Source organism: Callithrix jacchus, chromosome 2, assembly GCF_049354715.1.
Source record: "Callithrix jacchus isolate 240 chromosome 2, calJac240_pri, whole genome shotgun sequence".
Lineage (NCBI taxonomy): Eukaryota > Metazoa > Chordata > Mammalia > Primates > Cebidae > Callithrix > Callithrix jacchus.
In genome coordinates this window covers 133,068,634-133,090,172 of record NC_133503.1, presented here as the reverse complement: position 1 = coordinate 133,090,172, position 21,539 = coordinate 133,068,634, and the positions used below count along the sequence as shown (strand labels likewise).

The window sequence follows — 21,539 nt, the reverse complement described above, 5'->3', positions numbered from 1 at the left end:
GCTGGAGTGCAATGGTACAATCACATCTTGCCGCAGCCCCGACCTCCCAGACTCAAGTGATCCTCCTGCCTCAGCCTCCTGAGTAGTGGGGACTACAGGCATGTGCCACCATGCCCAGCTATTTTCTGTGTTTTTGGGTAGAGACGGAAGTCTCACTGTGTTGCCCAGGATGGTCTCGAACCCTTGGGCTCAAGCGATCCTCCCACCTTAGCCTTCCAAAGTGCTGGGATTATAGGCGCAAGCCACCGCGAGGGGCATTAGGAAGTATATATTATGAAAAGAGGGTTGCTGGGAGCAATGCTGTTGAGAATCACTGCGCAAGACAAACGTATCCCCGTGTTTAGTTTCCAAAATTTCCTGGAAACTGTTTTATGTTACTTCACTGTCAGAAGACCCAGCACTGGTATGCGAGCGGAGGTGTGAGCGCCTCAGAAACGTGTAACACACACACACACACACACACACACACCCTAAACCACTCCGTCCTCTGGGAAGAGGGTCCCTCTGCCCGACTCCCTGAAGGTGGCTCCCTGCCCAGGGCCCAGCTCTCTTCTCCTGGACGCCACCTCCCCGGAGCTGGGGGACTGGGCTCCGCAACCGCTGCGAAGCTTCCCCTAAGCCGCAGGCCTAAGGCCACCCTTGGTCCCAGACCCAGCGCCGGGACGCGCGCCCCAGCCCCGTCGGAGCTGCCATGGCCCGATGATTAGGGCCACTGTGGCCCCTGACTTTCTCTTATTAATGTTTTTTTTTAAATTGTAAATCATTACTCAGCTCAGCTCAGTCACCAGGCAAACTGTGTTTAATAAATTAGCTTAATCTATTCCGCAAGTGGTTTGTGAGTGCGGTGTTTCCTCTGGTTAAGGAAAACATTTATATTCTCTCTCCTTGCCCTGCATTCCTGGGCTTCAGGAGTCGCTACCCAGGCCGGGCGCACTTGGAGGCCTGCGGGGGGAGGCTCTCGGCCCGCCGCTCGCGGGGGCCCCCACCTCGGGCGGCCAGGAGGGCAGTTGGTGGCCGCGTGGCCTCTTTGTCCCCGTCAGCCCGAGGCGGCGCTGGTGCCCACCCGGCCTCCCCGCGGCCCAGCCCCGCGCCTCCGCCACAGGCCGCAAGCATTCTCCTCTTCCAGAGGGGCCTCTTTAACGGCTCCCCAAGAAATAATCATTCATTATGTCACCAGAAGGGAAGAAAGGGAGTGTAAGTGTCTTGATGGGATTAGCGGAAACCCCGCAGAGATGATTTAGGGGCTGTGATAATTCATTTAATAGGGGCCTGGGGCAAATTGCTAGACAGAGAAATGGAACTGAAGCAGCTCGAAAGGGCGCCCGCCAAGGCTGTGGGGGTGGGGGGAGCCGGCTTCATTAGCAATATTTAAGAGATTTCATTTAAGAATGAGTCATAAAACGCAGTACTATTTTATCCACCTGGTTTGGTGGCCTTTAGCTTTCCTCTGCATGAATATTAAATTTGAAATGGCACTACAGCAACACATTTTGGAAAGTGTTCTTTGGGCTGTTATTTGTATGGTTGGTTTAGTTTCTCGTTTGATAACCTTTTAAAATGAATATCATTGAAAATGGATAACTGTACAACCAGAACTCGAAAAACATTAGAGGGAATGTAATGCTTTAGAATAGGTTGTTACTAAACTCGGTAAAGGATTTAAGTTTTTATTGATCAAAACACAAAAGGCATAGACAGCCAGTCAGTAAATGGCAAATTACTTTGACAATTCCCAATTTTCATGCAGATTTTGTGAAGCTGTCCCATTCAAAGCCACCCCGGAGGCCCCAAGGAGACCACAAAGCTGCGAACGCTGCCGGGACTTGCCGGCTGAGACACTGGAAAGTCAACCCGATTCAGGGAAACACTTTCAAAGACTGTTTTTTCTTGGCCAGATAACATTCCATTTTGTTTTCGAGCGGCAAGGACAATCTCTAGTTCGATTGTAAAACTATTCCTTCAAATGTACATTTTTATCTATGGAGAGTGGTGTTAATGGGGGTTTTCAAACCTAAGTTGACGTTTGGCATCGTAATTGTTCCCATTTACAACTACCAGGTAAAAAACCAGATTCTCTTTTGGTATGCATTCTCCCCTCTTTGGTTTCCAGGGTGACTTTCCCACACATGTCTGCCAGTCACATGGAAAGTCCTAGTCTGGAAACATGTTAGCAAATACATGACTTTCACTCCATTGTGGCCCACACATTTGCCTGACATTCTTCCTCAAAACTATTATATTTGCAAACTAAACCATTAACTCTGATTGCCCCTGTCCACTACCTTTTAAAAATAAAAATAGCACTTCCAGATAGGCTTTTTAAAAATAAATCACAGCTGCACTCTGTTATTTTAACCAAACAAGTAGGCTGGGCATGGTGGCTCACGCCTGTAATTCCAGCACTTTGGGAGGCTGAGGCGGGTGGATCACAAGGGGGTCAGGAGTTCAAGACCAACCTGGCCAAGATGGTGAAACCCCCTCTCTATTAAAAGTACAAAAAATTAGCTGGGCGTGGTGGTGGGCACCTGTAATTTCAGCTACTCGGGAGGCTGAGGCAGAGAATTGCTTGAACCTGGGAGGCGGAGGTTGCAATGAGCCGAGATCATGCCACTGCACTCCAGCCTGGGTGACAGATATTCTGTTCTTCTCAAAAAAAAACACACACACACACAAAAAAAAACAAATACTGACAGGTCTCTATTCACAGAGCTGCTTTAGCCACATAGGATACATAAGATGCATAATTAATATGTTCTTTAAAAGACTTTCTTAATCAGAAAAGACACTATATGTAAAATTATTCACTTACATATATTGGTTTGTGCAATTTTCCACAATGACAGTGAAGTTGGTAGCTAAATATATTTTTATACATAACAAAACTTAGCAAATGTCTTTTGTAAAACATGCATTGTGAGGGTAGTATTAATATTTGTGTTTCTACTGTTTATATTCCACCATCCCCTAGTAAAGATCTTCTATTTTATACAGAATTGTAAACCACTTTGAAATATAGTGAGAGGATCTATTTTGAATAAAATAAGTTTACTAATGTACTGTATAGGCAGTGTCTGGACAAAAGCAAGCCTCACTGAAGGTGGGTTTGCTTCCTTCAGTGCCTGTCCTCAGACCTACGTTCTCAGGCTTTTCTCAGCATTTGGAAAAGGAGCCAGGACTGGCCATTAGCAGGTCACGGTCAATGGTCTGAGAAGTTCTGAGAAGGAAGCTCCTCTTCAGCAAAAGAACTTTCATTCTCAGGCCAGGCATGGTGGCTCACGCCTGTAATCCCAGCACTTTGGGAGGCTGAGGCAGGCGGATCACAAGGTCAAGAGATCAAGACCATCCTATCCTGGCCAACATGGTGAAACCCTGTTTCTAAAAAACAAAACAAAAAAGAACTTTCATTCTCTCCTTCTTCCTGTGAAAACGCATTCTAAAGGTGACCAAGTAACCCAAAGAAAGATACCTGTTTGCAACATCTATTTTTGCTTTTCAGAAATAGGATTTAGTTGCTGATTAGAAAGCCAGAAAGCAAAGATCCCTGCACTGCCACTTAGAATGGTTATAGCTTCACAGTAGCAGAAACTGAAAGATTCATCAGAAAATAACCCCCAATCCTTGGCCTTGCATTTAAATGTGAATAGGCTGTGTGTCTACTCTACCTTCTTGCTTTCCTTCCTTTACATAATTCCCACTATGTCCAAAGCATGCATACCCATACTGTTGAGTCCTGGAGTAACTGACAGTGTTAAAATGATGCCCTGGATTTAAACAGTTTCAAGTACAGTAGACACATTGCCACGAGACAGCCGGTGGTAGGAAACCAGGGCGTACAGGACACAGGGATCATGAAGGAGCAGCCACGCAGGCAGCCAGTGCTTTCTGCCTTCTGAGAGTCCAGCCTCTGCCCACAGGCATCCACAAACACAAAGCCACATCCTCATCAACAGAGGGGACAGGAATATGACATTCTGCACACAGCCAAATACCTTAGGAGACTGAGGTACTAAGGCCAAAATATTTAAAGCCAGTAAAGCTGGAAGTCGAGTGGGCAAAAGAGCATAAATACTTTTATAGTCCCATTTTTCTAGTAATAAATTCCAGGATTTTTTCTTATTACTCAAAATATACAAAGGTAAAGAAAATATATAAGCAATTATTTAAGTTATCTCCTTTTTCAATTAATATTAATGTTTAAAACATCAAACACTATTTACAAGGACCACATAGTCTAAAAAAAGAAGGAAGGGGAAAAAAACCTTTATGAGAGTTAACCAGAAGAACTAGCACTCCCTAACATCAGACAAATAGACCTCTGCAGCCCTTTCTTGCATCTTCCTCAGGGCAACCACAAAAGAACATCATTACCAACCACAGGAGATCACTGCTTTGGAAACCTGAAACAACAGTGTTTTCTTCATCAAAGTACATGAAATCTGATTGAAATAAGCTTACACTATAAATTGGCCTAAGCTTTGTGGAATAAGTATCAAAAGCCTTAAAAATGTTGCTCTACTTAATTCATTAACTCCATCTCTGGGACTAGCTCCCGGGTCAGTTATGTGAAATGCCAATGAAGGTTTGTATAAAAGATGTTTGTCTTTTATATTTGCAATAGGAAAAAAAAAAGAAACCATACCAACACCCAATTATAGGAATCATGAAGTAAGTTCCAGGATCCTGCAATGAAATGTAATAAACCCATATTCAATTTTATACACACAGGATCCTCTAGATTCTGTAAAACAAAACAGAGGTGAGAAAATGTTAATGTGATTATCTCTGGGTGGTATTATGGTTTTTGCCTCATATTTTGTAAATTTTCTATAATAAGGATGTATTACTTTTATAATCAGTAAGAGAGAGATATATATATATATACCTATGTACATATTTTTACCTAATTTTGTAAATTTTGTACACATTTAGAATTCATTACTTTCTTCAATGTTTATAATATAATAATCTTATATTATTATATAAGATAATAAGCTTCAAAGTTTATAACATAACAGGCAAACAAGGAATCTCAGAATCAAAATAATACCAAAGTCACTTAGATAATGTTTCCCTTAAATAACCATATTAAAATAAATTAGCATGTATTTCTTTATTCTTGCCAAGCATTGCATATTTACACATTTCTTTTCTATCCAATAAGTAAATTTCCTATGTAGTTATCACTGTGATTTTCTTTTGTGAGCATATATAGATTGAGAATGTTCCACATTTTGACAAGAAAGATCAAGCTGTCAGGTGAGAAGTTCACATTTCATCATGATCATCTGCAGCTCACACTTGGCACCCAATATACATATATTTATTTTACTAACCTGGCCATACACAAATAGCAGCGCATGGAAAATCTGCAAAGACAGCCCTACTCTCAGGCCATTGTATTGTCCGCAAAAATCTGTTTTCAGCAGCAGACTATCCAAAAATTTGACCCCCTGGCTGTTTTTTCTTTTTTTAACTAGGTCAAGTGGCTGTCCCTATAGCACCATCAGTGTATTTAATAAAAATCAAGTATATCTTGTGTTTGAAACATACATTATAAATAGATGTATAGATGGAGCAGATATTGAGAAAAGAAATGGTAAAGATTATGAATATTAAGATTTATATTAATCTATAAGCCTATTAAAGTACAGTAAAACCTGTCCTTCAGACCACCTTTTTAAAGATATCACCTCCCTGATGGGACCACTAAATTTCGGGCCAAATTATTTTCCCATAAAGAACAATGAAAAGAAAATGATTATATTAAGACTACTTCTACTATGGTTTCTTTTCATTGTTCGACCAAAAATGATTCCAAACAGTAAAATAACATTGATTTTGACCTTGTTAATGAACCTGAAGAACTTCATGGAATACTCAAACACCAATTTCCATTTTTAACAGGAAAAAAATGGACCCTCCGCCTCACATTTTTGAAAATACCAGCAGCAAGTAGGGATAATTTCATTGGTATTCTGCAGATGCAGCTTATCTTGATATCGCTAATGTTCTGTAAGGTTTGTCATGTGGATTTTTCTTTGTGCCAAAAGCTGGAGATGATTGTGCGATTTGTAAAATATTGAAGAAGCCTTCAAACTGAGAGATTTATTGCATTTCTTTTTGGTTACAAAGATTCTCATATACAATATTACTGAAGTGATTTTCAGTTTTCCAAAATGCCACTCTCTCCAAGGGAACAACTTTCTCTCCTTTGGCCTTGCAAGGACTCCCTGTGGCTTTGACCGGCTTTTCTTCCAAACAAAACTGCCATGTGATCCATGCTCCCCCAAACCCCTGGAGAAAGGCCCTGCTTCCCTTAATCAGGTTCTTCTTCAGCTCACTCATGTCAGTCAGAAACACCAGAGGCCCTATTCTCCTTGTGTGCTATTTCCAAGGTATGCTTCAGAACGGTTTCAGCCTCTAGAGTTGTCCATTGCATCTTCCCAAGGATGCAATTAGCATCTGTTTAAGGGCAGAACGTGCTCACCCTATTGGTACACAGAGACACCCAGTCAATGTCCGTCCATCTATTTAAATATGGCTTTTCCCCCAATGGATAGAAGGAAGAATTAATCAGGTGTAGATACATTTTTAATTACTCATATGGTGCAAGGAGCACATCTCAAAATTCACCAATACAAGGTAAACACGTGAGCAGTAACTGCCAATCATGCAAGCTCCTTTGGGAAGGCTTCACTAGACTCCATACCCCTGGAGGACAAGAACTATGTCCTGTGTGTGTTCATGTGTTCAGCTTCAAAGCCAATGCCTGCCATCATCTGCTCCCAGTAAGCTAGCATGGATCTGAACTGAGTCGCCAGCTGTGCCCACCCCAGTTTGCCTCTGTTCTTTAGCTGCAGGTCAGTGGACTCTCACCCACTTGCTGTCACAGACTGTCAGTGCTGAAAGGGGCCTTGGAGCAATTGGTTCAGCCCAGCCCAGCCCTCTTGTCCTAGAGATGGGGTTACTAAAGTGTCAAGGACGCCCCAAGTAGAGTCAATACATGTAGCCATGAACCTTATGGGCAAAAATCACAGGTGTTTATTCCTGTTCCTAAAAAGAAGGCAGTGAAATAAAAAAAGTCGAGTATTTTAGCTGATAGCCTAGGGTAGTAAGCAGCTGGCTGTGACTGTGTGGTCTGAGCACAAAAGGAAGCTATAAACATTCACAACTTACTTCTTCAAATGCTGGAGTGTCATAACAATACAGTTTCTCTTTTGAAGCAAGATTTATAATTTTCTTCTGTTTGAGATGGAGAAAGCAAGGCAGTGGACAGTGAGAGAGATATGGCCCGTGGTAACCTGTGTTTGAATTCCAGCTCACTGTGTGACCTTGGGCAAGTCACTTATCCTCTCTGGGCCTCAGTTCTTTCATCTGTAAATGAGGACAAAATTACTGTGGGCCTTTGGGGGCCATCTGAAGAGCAAAGGAGACAATAGTTCAATGCACTCTATAAGACAAAAGTAAGTTATTTACTTGAAAATGAATTTAATCATCCCTGTAATCCCAGAACTTTGGGAGGCTGAGGCAGGCGGATCATGAGGTCAGGAGTTTGAGACCAGCCTGACCAACATAGTGAAACCCTGTCCCTACTAAAAATACAAAAATGAGCCAGGAGTGATGGTGTGCACCTGTAATCCCAGCTACTCAGGAGGCTGAGGCAGGAGAATGGCTTGAAACCAGGAGACAGAGGTTGCAGTGAGCTGAGATTGTGCCATTGCACTCCAGCCTGAATGACAGAGTGAGACTCCATCTCAAAAAAAAAAAAAAAAAAAGAATTTAAAAGCTATGTCCATATATATAAAGAAAAGAAAGCACAGGTGAAGATGAACGTACATAGACATTTTAATTTGGGTATTCCTCACCTCTTTTGAGAAGGTGACTGAGTGATCAGATGTATGACACACTAGACACCTGGGTATCAATTCAGCTGAAAGAAACCACAGGATGTGACCTGCAAACTCTTCCTTTAGAGTCACCTCACAGCTGCCACTGCTCTCCTCCCACAGGATACAAGGGTGTCTATGGGCCCAGAGGTCTCAGTGTAACTTTCTCCTTCTCTTCCTCCCCAGTCATCCTCCTGCTCCTTGCTAGAGACACTGTTCATGTCTATGAAATGAGGGCAAGGATAGTCTAGATCCTAAGAAGAATCATACGGCCTTCTTTTGTTCCGTCAATGACAGGTTCCCCATTGCTTCAAGAGCTGCTCAAAAAGGTGAGTTCTCTTCTCCCTTCCTGGGAGTCTTTCCACATTTCTCCTCCCTCCAATTCATTTTTACTGGAGGTTAATAGATCATACTTCTGAGCTTAAAATTCATTCTTTTTACCTTGCTAATTTTCTCCTTCTTTCCTTTTATTTTTATTTAAATAAAAATAAAAATAAAAAACCCCAACCTGCAAGTGAAACAAGCAGCTTCACTTTTGCATCAAAACCAGGTAGAAAAGGACAAGTGAAAAAAGACCATTATTTGTGTCCCATTTTTGCTGCCTTTGTGGGGACAGGGATGGCTTATTTGGCATGCTTATTGCTAAAGTAGACAATGCTAGTCCCTGAGCACCCCTAATTCTGGACTGAAATCTGTCCTTCTCTGACACTGAAAAGACACTTTTAATTTTGACACATCTATTCATCAAAAATTTACTGAGGGTTTATTATATGCTAAGCACTGTGCTAGCTGTTGAAGAAGTAAGCAACATATGCTCCTTCTGAGGGCAAACACATTATGCATTTCTGCAGATGCCCTCTTGCTAATTTTTGTACTAATCTAGTACTAAAGTCATCTAAAGAGTCTTCCCTCTCCAAAGCAGATGCCTGCCACAATCTACTTTTAAGACTACACCTCCTTGAGACTCAAAAATTACCCTGGAAATTGGCTGGGTGTGGTGGCTCACACCTGTAATCCCAGCACTTTGGGAGGCCAAGGCAGGAGGATTGCTTCAGGCCTGGAGTTTGAGACCAGCCTGGTCAACAGAGTGAGATCCTGTCTTTACAAAAAGTAAAAAATAAGCCAAGTATGGGGGCACATGCCTATAGTCCTAGCTCCTCAGGGGGCTGAGGGAGTAGGATGGATTGAGTCCAGGAGTTTGAGGCTACAATGAGCTGTGATCTTGCCACTGCACTCTAGCTTGTGTGACAGAGCAAAATCCTGTCTCTGAAAAATAAAAATAAATCAGGAAATAGAGTTTTAGAACTGCTGACTGGATGGGACACCAAATCTACCCACCATATGGAACCCATCAGGAAATAAAGAATTTAAGAGTAAATGACTCCTCTGAAGCCACCCACAGTGATCATCAATCTCATCTATCTTGAGTGGCTTAGGGGCTGGTCAGGATATCCTTGAGGCCAAGGAATATCCTCAAGGATAGCTAGATGTCCTTTCCAGTCTGGAGATTCTAGGCAGACCAGAGAAAACGGTGGCAACCTGGCCACTGGCTCTCTGGAGTCAAGAATCTGAAGCAATGTGAGCGGCCGCCAGTTCGTGCCACTGCCAGTGTTTGCCTACGCCATCACTATCAGCATCAAACTCACTCCCTGCTTTGTTAAGTGCTTTGGGATTTCTCAAGTAGAAAAGGTGCTATATAAAATCAATCACAGGAAACCCTGCTGCTGGCAGCTCAGAACAGCTACAGTAAGCGGTGTCCACTCAATCAATAGTCCCTCACTGAGAAGGGGAAAGAATACCATTAAAAAGATGTGCTCTTAGAAAAACTTCCCTTAAGTAAGGGGGGGAAGGGAATTCTACCTTACAAAGAGTATATATATATACAGAAAGCACACAATACATTGTTTCTCAGTGACAGATGTTAAACACAACAGGAGAAGGATCTTACTGCTTACTACATAATTTTGCTTTTATTTTAACCATGAAAGAGCACAAACTGATACACATTGAGCCTGAGAAACCTTGTAGGCCCTATGCAGGAAAGGTCTATTGGAGTCAGTCTTGAAATGAAAATGGAATTAACTCTATGGCACTGGGGTAGAAAAAAAAGTGATTTCTACAGTTTGCTTTCCAAAGCATGATATGCATGTGTATTAGTACATTTTTACACTATTATAAAGATACTACCTGAGCATGGGTAATTTACAAAGAAAAGAAAACTGGCTCACAGTTCCACAGGCTGTATAGGAACCATGGCTGGGAAGGCCTCAGGAAACTTACAATCATGATAGAAGGCAAAGGGGAAGCAGGCACCTTTTTCATAAGGCGGCAGAAGAGAGAGACCATGCAGGGGAAACTGTCACTTTTAAAACCATCAGATCTCATGAGAACTCCCTCACTATCATCAGAACAACATGGGGGAAACCACCCCCAAGATCCAATCACCTCCTACCAGGTCCTTCCCTTGACACCTGGGGATCACAATTTGAGATGAGATTTGAGTGGGGACACAGAGCCCAACGATAGCAGCATGTTTGAGATTCAGTATAACTTGTCTGCCTTTTATTATGTTTAAATATAGGAATATAGGTAGATGCATATCATTTTATGATGTTAAAGAACTGGGCTTCTTGCACAATCCTAAGGAATATTAATCTGGATTATTTTTGGTTTTCATTTCATTTCAAAAGTCAAAATGCAAAAAATATATAAAATTGCATTACTATGTACATGAAATCATGCTACTTCTCAAAGGCACAACATAGTAATTTAACTAGTTGAGAAAATTAGGAAGAGGCTATCCCCAGTGTTCTTAATCCACAAACAATGTTTTTGTTAACTACAGAAAAGTATTGTGAGTTTTTTTTGTTTTGTTTTGTTTTGTTTTTGTTTTTTAAGTTAGAACTTTAAAAAGCAAATAGGGGCTGGGCACAGTGGCTTCTGCATATAATCCTGGCACTTTGGGAGACCAAGGCGGGTGGATCACCTGAGGTCAGGAGTTTGAGACCAGCCTGACCAACATAATGAAATCCCATCTCTACTAAACCCCAGCTACTCAGGAGGCTAAGGCAGGAGAATCGCTTGAACCTAGGTGCTGGAGGTTGCAGTGAGCCAATAGTGCCACTGCACTCCCGCCTGGTTGAGAGAGCAAGACTTTGTCTCAAAAAACAAATAGGTAAAACTATTGCAGTTCTCCCTGAGTTATGTGTAATCTAAGAAGAAAGTTCTCCAAGCTTTTGTCTAATGAAGTCTTCCTGTGGCATGAAGGAATATTTTAGTTTTTATTTATTATTATTATTATTATTTTTTTTTTTTTTTTTTTTTTTTGAGACGGACTTTCACGCTTGTTACCCAGGCTGGAGTGCAATGGCACTATCTCGGCTCACCGCAACCTCCGCCTCCTGGGTTCAGGCAATTCTCCTGCCTCAGCCTCCTGAGTAGCTGGGACTACAGGCACACGCCACCACGCCCAGCTAATTTTTTGTATTTTTAATAGAGACGAGGTTTCACCATGTTGACCAGGATGGTCTCAATCTCTTGACCTCGTGGCCCACCTGCCTCATCCTCCCAAAGTGCTGGGATTACAGGCGTGAGCCACCGCGCCCGGCTGAAGGAATATTTTAAATCAGTTATCAGTGTCTCTTTAAGTCTTTTCAACAAACCATAATAGAGTTTAAATTGCTAAAGTGTAAATGATTAAAAATCTCATATTTGCAAGAAAATGCATATGTTCTTTGATCCAAGTGTTGTAAACCCTGGAGTGCATTAGAATTCCTTGGAAGGGCTTGTTAGATGCTAATATAATGGCTAGTGGACCTTACCTTAAGAAATTCTGTGCCCAGTCCCTTGGTTGTAGGTTAGGAAACTACTTCATGGTTGTTTGACAATGACTTGCTCAAGTCCACCAGCCATAACCATGCGTCCCACCTGTTCCACATCAGCAGTCTTTTCCCTTCAACACCTGGTTATTCTCCTGGAAATGGCTTTAGTTGCTGTCAAACGCTTCTCGAGTTGTTCACCCAGGACAAATGATGTTCCCTTCATGGAAGTAATTCCTGAGTAGCTTCTCTTTCTTCCTTTGAGTTCTTTACAATCATTTCAGTCTATGAAATCAGAATTGAGTTGAAACCGTTTATTATACAAAAATGCCCAGTTACAGACCTAGTACTGTTTTTTCTTGATAACGTCTGGTTATAATATTCTCAAAAACTCAGGGTGGAGCCGAGAAAAGGTGAGTGGATCTGGTCAGTGTACACTGTAGCTGAGACTCTAGGTTTACAGCCAATGATGTCCTCAGCTTAGATTTCAGCAGTTTCACTAGAGTGACTATACTTCCCAGAGCTACCAAATGCTACCCAGAGTCTGACCACATTACCAGACATTTCAGATGAGATCTAGATTTAAACAGACACACCTCAACTTGGGCAGGGGAGGGGGTTAATTGTTTCTTGGTTCACATAATTTAATTTGTTTACTTCTCTTAAACACCTAGCTACACCAACAGGGTCGATGCTTAATAATTCAGACACATTCTGAAGTTTATGCCCCAAAGGCAATGCTAGGAATTACAACAGTGATTCATACACAAAGAAATCTGCAACTTTCCAGCAGAATTATTTCTAAAACCTACCAAATATTACCTTTTCTTCTACAGGGTAGATTATTTCTTGCTTAACCATCATACTCCCGCCAGGGAGAGCCAGGGAGAAGAATGATAATCAAACTCCACTCTATCTACTATCTCTGTCCTATTTTCTTCATGAAATTTTTATCAGCAATGATAAAATCAGCTTCTTTGAGTCTTAGTTTTCTCCTTGCAGAGCTGGGAGGAGAAGGTAAAAAGCTAAAACAGCAGAAAAAGTGGGAGACAAAAGAAGCAGAAAACTAGAAAAGAAACAATATAACCCCAACCTCAAATAACCAAGACACACAACACTTTCAAATACTGAGAACTCCTTCACATTTGTAATTGTTTCACAATTTTTAGATAAGTAATCAAGGAATAACACCCAATTTAAATTATTTCTTAAATCAAGTATTTGAAAATATTTTTGTGCCAGAAAAATGTTAATGTTTATAAATGCCTGAATAATTAACATTGACAAGTATGACAAAAACATTTGATGTTTTCCTGATATACTTAACAATGCTTATGGCTTGACTGGAATAATGACAAATAGGAGGAATACTTGGAAATTTTCATTGTATGTGTGCGGCTTTAAGCAAAACATTTAACTGTTCTGGGCCTTAGTTTCTTCATTTGCACATAGGGCTGTAAAGACAGTATGATCATCTCTAAATTTTCTTCCAGTTCTAGGAGACAACAACGTAAAATCTACAAAGTATAATAATTAGAATCAACAAAATTCCCACATGAATTCCAATATTTTCCATAACAATATACAGTTTTTCAGAAAGCTTAATATCTCTTTGAGGCATTTTTGTTTTTAAGTATTATTGTTAATGTACAGCATTAATGTTATGCTCTAATCAGCAGCTTGGATGACCTTAAGAGTTTTACAACTAAAATGCATTGAATCGATCCAGTAAAACATATTTGAGATTTTGCCATTGCAAATCCAGCTTTATGATTTACTGACAACAAATGGACAAAAGGAAATCTGTGTTTGCCACATCCAGAACTCTCGCTCTGCTATCTCTCTGCCCATACTTGAGGCAACGAATGATCTTTCTGTGGCCTGCTATTGAAATTTTCAATAGTGAAATTAATTTCATTCTGTTATCCAGATATGCAGATATCCAGGTCACCATTTTCTGAAAACATATTAAATGAAGTGGCACAAAAGATTGTATCAGGCAGCAAAAATGGCAATTTTGGACAATTCAAGGAGACCTACAGCCAGATCACAACTCGTTCATAGCTTCACCATAAAACTCCCAGCCTCTAAAAGGAAAATTTCTCATGATGCAAGAGAAATAAGTGGGAGCTGTACCAAAGTACATTATATTGTGACACAAAAAGCATAAATCATGTGTGTATGAAAATCATGAGCCCTAAGCTTTAGAGAGAGTTGTGCAATTGACAATCAAATGGAGCTTAAAGGGAATTACGAGGTTTTCAACTAAAGTCCTGAAATAAAGAAAGTAATATTTTACAGCAAAAAATTGCAAATGTCAAGTTTAAATCATAAGACTTTGCACCATTGAGCTACTAGCTAGTTCTATAGCTTCTTCAGTCCTTAACACAGGGAAAGACCAACTTTCATGCTCAATAAAACTTAAGAACTTTAGAAATGCATTTAGGAACATAATTCATGTATTTGTGACTTTTTCCCTCCCTAAATGGCTAATTGTAGAAGAAAAATGAGTGAACGTAAGAACTTCTTGGATGGTAACCTATTCCCCCATTTGCTTTAGACTCTCATGAATTCTTGTGTTTTTTAAATAGGGCTGCCACCAGTTTGGTCATTCGAAGTAAAGGGGGGTCTTGGGAATATGGATGGCTGTCCTCCTTTTCCCCTTCAGATGTCAGCCGCATCTACTCCTGCTTTTGGAAAACCCCAGGGCAAACTGACCTGCCAGGCAGCCAACCAACCACCAGCCCCTGTGAAGGGCTGGAACCCAGCTGCCCAATTCGGTTGCTTCCGTCCAAAGCCAGACAGGTGGCAACCCAGATTGAATCTGTTGTTGTGGGAATGATTTGATTCACAAACAAGGTTATTAAATTTTATATGGAGACACAGGCGAAAGTCACAAGATCCTGGAGAGAAAGACCTGATTCACATAAATTTATCTTAATAGCTGTGAATTCGGAAGCATAAAGCAGAAAAAAAATTAATGGAAAGGCATTTCACCTCCTCCGTCTGCCTGCTCCCCTCCACTCTCTGGCATATAATATGCCCACACACACACATAGATCAACAACTGCCACGACTCCATCCAGCCCTTTGCAGGAGGAGCCCAACACATTGATCTGAGCCTGTTTTGACATATAAACTCCAATTTGGCCCGAAGTCACTGAGAGTGGACACTGCCACCAACAGCTCTGACACTAGGTTATTTGTTGTTGCTGTTCGCTGTCCCTGTTTGCACATTAATCCAGTGACAATTAGGTGTCAGCAAGCGTTGTTTCTGCTTAGCTGATAGCCTTGGGCTCTGCGCTTGAAGCCCTAATCAGGAGTGTAAACTCTGCTATATTTCAATTTGGAGAAGCGCTCTTCCGCTAAGAGGCCCCTGGCACTGCGATAAATAAAACGCCTATTTACTCTATTGCCACACTTAGACATCTAATGCACTTACTACCAGCCCCCTAATCATAGCCTACAGTTAAAACCACCTATAAATCACTCCGTTCTCATCCTGCACATTAGTGAAGCCATTTTCCCCAAACCCCACAATGAGCACTGTTTCCTTTTCTTGTTAGTCAAAAGCTAGATGATTTTTATTAGGTTAAAGACGAGTTCACAGATGGTAAATCGCGTGGAGAGAAATGAGCTGGAGAGTTACACCGAGTCAGCGCGGGACACGGCTCCTGGGCTGCGACGGGCCGGGCCGGGCCGGGCCGGAGTGGGAGGCGGTTCCTGACCCCAGGCGGCGGGACTCCCAAGCGCCGCGGGACTCAAGTCTCCACTCCACCCACACGCCCACTTGGCGTTGGGGCGCTGCCGCCTCGCTTTCGACGCCCAGCGCAGGCCGCAGCCTGGCCTGGGGACGCCCGCACCCCGTAATCGCGTCGAAAGCGCCCCATCCCCCTGCCTCTCGCCGCGCAGGTTTCCCGCGACGCCCTCTCGGAAGGCGAGAGCCCCTGCGCGGCCCGGCCCCCGGGGACCGCGCGCAACAAAAGCCCGGCCGGCAGCCCCTGCTCCTCGCCTTCCTTTTCAATTCTCCGCTGATCTCAGGTGGAATTAGGAGGATTAAAGCAGCGAGTAAATGAGGCGAGTGCGCAAAATGACTCCTTTCTGAACCAAACGGCATGCTCCGTGCTGGGGAAATGAGATGCACATTTAAATCTCATCCATCCACCGCCTGTGGCCACCGCCATGTACCTGCCTACTTAGCCCAAGGGTTAATTAATTGAGGCTTCAATGCACTATTGCAAGAGCATTATTGCATTTGATACTCTACATCTGTGATTTAAAACTCTTTCAGTCCCTTGTCAGCAAGGGAGGGTTTTTAACTAGGAAATTAGCATTCAGATAAGGGAACGCTCTATTTGCTTCTGAAAGGAAGGAAATATTAAGGATGCTGGTGCACAAACCGGGCTGTCATATCCTGTCCCATCCTGGAGGGAGCGCGAGGGCCCGGCTCCCCTGGGAGCGGCGGCCACAGGGCGTCGTGCAATGGACGCCAGCGCTGGGGGCGGGCTGGAGGGGGACCCGCGATCAGGGAAACCTTACTCCTCGCAGGCTCCAGCCTGCTGGGGCGTGTTTACGTCTGCAAAGTCCGATAATATATTTTCTCCCCACTTCTTAGGAACTGATTCTTCTTAAAATGCATTGCCACGTTATCTCCAGCGCTGGCTTTCTGACTTCCCGGCGGGTCTCGGAACGGAGGAAGTAACCCAGTTTCTTAAGGAAAAATGAGAGGTAAACATCACAACAGAATTCTAATGACACTGCAACAACACCAGGTACAAGATTGCTGTGATTATTATTTTTATTATTTTAAGTATTGGATTCAAGTGCTAATACACTAACGAATACAAAGAACAGCAACACAAAATAGTGGCTCACAAGCTAACATTTTGGATCAGAAACTAGTTAGAATTATGTAAACTAACAACGTTGTGTTTTTTTATTTTTAATTTAATTTTATTTTAGGATTTTGCTCTGTTGCCCAGGCTGGAGTGCAGTGGCACCATCCTGGCTCACTGCAACCTCCACCTCCTGGGTTCAAGTGATTCTCCTGCCTCAGCCTCCCGAGTAGCTGGGACTACAGGCATTGGCCCGGCTAAGTTTTTTGTAGCTTTAGTAGAGACAGGTTTCACCATGTTGGCCAAGTGATCTGCCCACTTCGGCCTCTCAAAGTGCTGGGATTATAGGGGTGAGCCACCGCGGCCACCTGTGACCTAATCCTGTTGTAATTTCAGACGTAGACATAGCTTTTATGTAAAATTGCTACATGATTAAGTTCTGGGTTCTCAGGCAAAAACCTCGAAAAGAAGGGAGGAAGGGAGGGAGTGAAGGCCTTTGGCGCTTGCTCACTACAAAATGAACAAATTGCAAGTGGAAAGGAGAATGTTTCCTTTTTTGAGTCACTTCATGACTAGCGGAATTTGGAACACTCAGAATCCTTCAATAACAATCACTTTGCCAAGGGCAATGACTTGGAATTTCTTCTTTACTGAATCTACTCACCCATGGGGCTTAATTAGGTGAAATAGCATCACCTACAGTGGGATTTGTCTGGGACCCCCAAGTCAACAATTTGATTGAATACAGCTCTTTGGAATTTTCATGAGTTGGGCAAAAGATGGGGAACTGGATTCGATGGGGTTTATGTGTGTGTATGTGTGTGTATATGGACATCAATTCTGTATTACCTTCTCATAATGGTCCAATTCTGTCTTTAGGTAATTCTTACTGAATAATCAATTACCCAGAAGTCTCCCTGGCAGATGCTAATTATCACCTACCTCGCTCAAATTTTACTCTTCTACTTCTTGGTAGCATTACAAACAAGCAACAACAACAACAACAATAAAAACCAGGAATCAGAAAATGCTGGTGATAATAACAAGAAAGAATAGTTGGACCATGTGTTTGACTTAGGATTTCTTGCCTGTTTCCATTCAAACCTGGAATCCCAGCACCAATATATGAGTTGTGTTTTGTTCCTAAGGGCCAAGTACTCTAACCTTGTTATGTACATAGCTTTTCAAGTGTTTCACAATACACCTAGTCTGTATAACTTTGTCTCATTGGTGGCAGTCACCTTTCTGCTACCACACACAGAGAGACCAGATACTTTCCATTATTTTAGACCTGCTTGATATAATCCTTTAAAAGTAAGAAAACTAGAACTTGCTTTTTGGTCAGTTCTGCACCATATTTTCCCTGCATTGCTCACACTAGTTCATTATGGGAAGGCTTTTCCCCTGACTCCTAGGTGGTCTGCATTGGGGTCTTCAAAATAAAAGAGCACGGCAGGAAGAGTGCACAGCATTTCTGAAGAGAAGAAACATACAAATAACTCAATAAGCTCTGAAAATTTATTTTTAAAATGGTGAAGTTTTGAATCTACATACTTGACAGCTATGCCGGGGACATTCAGTGGCATCAATCTCCTGAGATTACTTTCATAACAGAAAGAGAGATCTCTTATTTGGAGCAGCTCATAGGACCAACTGGATGCCACCTGGTATTTGGAAAGGAACATGGAGCTGTGGGCTGAATGGTTTGAATTACAATACGTACAATCTGAGCAGCTTTCTCTAGGATGGACCCAACAAACTTATACTACAAAACAAATTCTATCCAAAACAAGAATATAATAAAACGGAAAACTAAAATGGGATTCTCAATAGGAAGCTGGAAGCCAGGACATGTTTTCCACCATAAGGAAAGGACTCTGAATATCGAAGTCTGCAGAGAGTAAAATTAGCCACCAGGATTCCTCTCAGTTACAGGTCCACTCCACGCTGCCCCACACCCAAATCCCCTCCAGCTCCATTTCTCTCTAGGTCCAGCTGGAACTTCTCTTGCTGGTTCACATCTCAGTGAGTGATAGGGCGAAAGGAACGTGTTCCTCTTCCCTGACACCATGGTGTTCCTGACAGTAGCAAAGACAGTGTCTCATCTTGTCTATCTTGCTGCTCCTTCACTGTGCAATTCGCAAAATAGGCTCTGCACAAATCACCTGTGGGGATCAACAAGTGAAGTCCCATTATGACTTAAGGGACTTTTCCAAATGACTGGATGCCAGTTTCATTATACTGAAAAAAAAATAGCTAAAAAGTGGGTCATAAGCTTGAGTTGAGAGATTTTCAGCACACATTAATGTGTGTTCACCACACATTTGCCCTGTGGAGCTCCTGAGGGGCAGCAGAAAGAGGATGGATGGGAGGCCGCTTGGAGCTCCTGATTCTGAGGTGGCTGACTGCAGCGAGACCAGTGCTATAGACTTCCTCATGTGACATTTGCTTAGCAATGTGACAGGAAAATAGCAATTTATTTAAAAATTCACCTCTGTCTTTCTTTACATAGAAACACAGGGTTTTTTGTTCCTGCATTTTTTTTTGTTTTGGCTTTTGCTTCTTGGTAGAATTCGATTCTCATGAAGGAGGCCAAATGGTTGGCTTGGATAGTGAGGACTGTCACTCAGTGACTCACTGATCATATGGCTGGCTCTAAAGGTGCTACCTCACAAATGGAGAAACAAGGGTCTTGCCTTCTGGCAAATCTGTTCTGTGAACTACCCCTTTTGAACGTGGGTCCTTGGCTTCCTCTTAACTTGGAATATAGCAGGTGAGACTGCAACTCTTTTGCCAACAAAAAGTTGCTAATAATTCAATGATTCCCTGCTGCTTTTTTTTTTTTTTTTTTTTGAGCCAAGAGTCTCATTCTGTAGCCCAGGCTGGAGTAAAGTGGCACAATCTCGGCTCACTGCAACCTCCACCTCACAGGTTCAAGGGATTCTTATGCCTCAGCTTCTCGAGCAGCTGGGACTCCAGTCACACAACAACACACCTGGCTAATTTTTGTATTTTTTAGTAGAGACAGGGGTTTCAACATGTTGGCCAGGCTGGTCTTGAACTCCTGGCCTCAAGAGATGCACCTGCTCCTGCCTCCAAAAGTGTTGGGATTACAGGCATGAGCCACTGTGCTTGGCCAATCCCCTGCTCATGATAGCTGAATTTCCCCTGGTCAGAATGCAAAGTGTGGATTAAAGATCCCAATTCATCTCTTCCTACCTTGGGTAGAAGGGACATAATTCTATTACTTGTTCCTAGGCTACATACACATAAGAGACAGGTAGAGTTCAGGAGGTAGTTCCTAGAAGATTCATTAGTAAAAGCCAAGGGAAGATAAATCCAAGAGCCACTTCAAAATTTCTCTGGAATTTAGTGGGACAGATATATAAGTAATAAACACAACGATTAATAGATGAGCAGGTATATAAATTTTCTTGGTAGCAAAGCAGCCTCATGATGAAAGGTTTAAGTAGTTAAATATCCTTTTAAAAAGAAGTCTTACTTTGGCAAACATCAATGGAAAGATGTGTGAGTGGTTTAAGTCAAGGTGACTCTTGTTCAGTGTGGATCGGGCAGTTTATTTGCTTTAAAAACAATGCAGATATAATCGAAAAGTGCCAGATTCTCAATGGAAAAGAAAAATGCAGCAATTAAAAAGCCTTCAATTAAAGTTTTCCCCACCTTGGTCAAAGAAAAGCAAACTCACACAAAACCTTCTGCAGAAGTACCCTGCTAAGCAGCCTGTAATAAAAGCAGCAGCCATCACTGGGGATTCAGAATCTCAAGGTTCTTACAGTCAAGACAATCTGGAAAGAGATGATTTTATTAGGCACACCCCCAAAGTTGGCCCTGTTAGCGGGTATAATAGGACTTTTTCAGTTTCATAAAATATCTTGATAACTGGAAAGTGCCAGTTAATGGTACCCTGTTCCAACTATGAATTTCACAAAGATTAATATACCCCTTTAGATTTCTTAAGATTCCATCAGGGCACCTCCCCTAGTCTTGGGTGTTTTACAATCTCAGTGGGCACAAAGCTCAACTGAAACTACCTTTCAACAGCTTAACTGTCATCTTCATCTTCTTCTGGCATAAAAATACATATTTTTTTCCCATAATAAAGGTTTTTTATAATAGCAATAAAGTAACTCCAGAGAACATGGTTGTCTTGAGATAGCTTAACTCTGTCTGGTGTCTCATAACGCCCTGGGGATACAGCAGGCCCATAATACTCCCTTTTGCTGCCACGTCTTTGCTTAATTAAGGAATAAAGCCAAAAGGTCAATGCTGGAGAAAAATGTAAATCTTCAAAACTTTTCATTCTTGACCTAAACTCTGCGTTGTAAAACCTCAGTAGTCTCTGTAACAAGCAGAACACCAACCCAGCACAAAATACCAGAATACACATTACCTCTTTAAAATGTGGTTTTGACACTATGAAAACAAATTCCTGGCCTCTGGACTTGGAATTATGATTCTGACTTTTTAGAGAGAGACCTTCACAAACCATCCACTGATCCCCAGTGAATGTAGAGCCCTACAGCAGAGGCAGTCCCCTTCATCAAACATGATTTGTCACTGTATTTTGGAGCATCACTGTGTTGACTCTTACACAGCTAGAAACTGAGAAAGTGAGGTTAGTGTGTTTGTGTAGGGAGGTAAAATGAATATGTATATTCATCTCTATGGCTTATTTGTTATTGCATTGCTGCTGTGAGTGCAAAATATGATTTCAGCTCCAATCGTTTTATGAGTTCACTGATTACGGTCCATCATAATGAGCAAGGTGGTTTGGACATTGGTGTAGTTTACTGGAGCTGCAATCATTTGCTATGGAGATTTACAGACTATAATCTAGGCACCAAACTCAAAATGGATATTTCTGACCAATGATACTCATTTTAAATTTGAGCTATTCAGTCTCTAAACTGATTTGTTAGAGCCAGTGCAATGAAATAATAAATATTACTTGCTTTCAAGAAATAGAACCTTCTTATCAC

General features: G+C 42.0%; 1 long non-coding RNA gene across 1 annotated transcript; it reads left to right on the top strand.

The window, feature by feature from the left end:
• The first annotated feature begins 1,029 nt into the window (after positions 1–1,029).
• Positions 1,030–18,734, top strand: LOC118151493 (uncharacterized). The gene is made up of 4 exons (XR_004739839.3): positions 1,030–1,194; positions 8,073–8,215; positions 16,320–16,476; positions 17,419–18,734. It is a non-coding gene; the product is annotated as an uncharacterized LOC118151493 (long non-coding RNA).
• Positions 18,735–21,539: the final 2,805 nt, after the last annotated feature.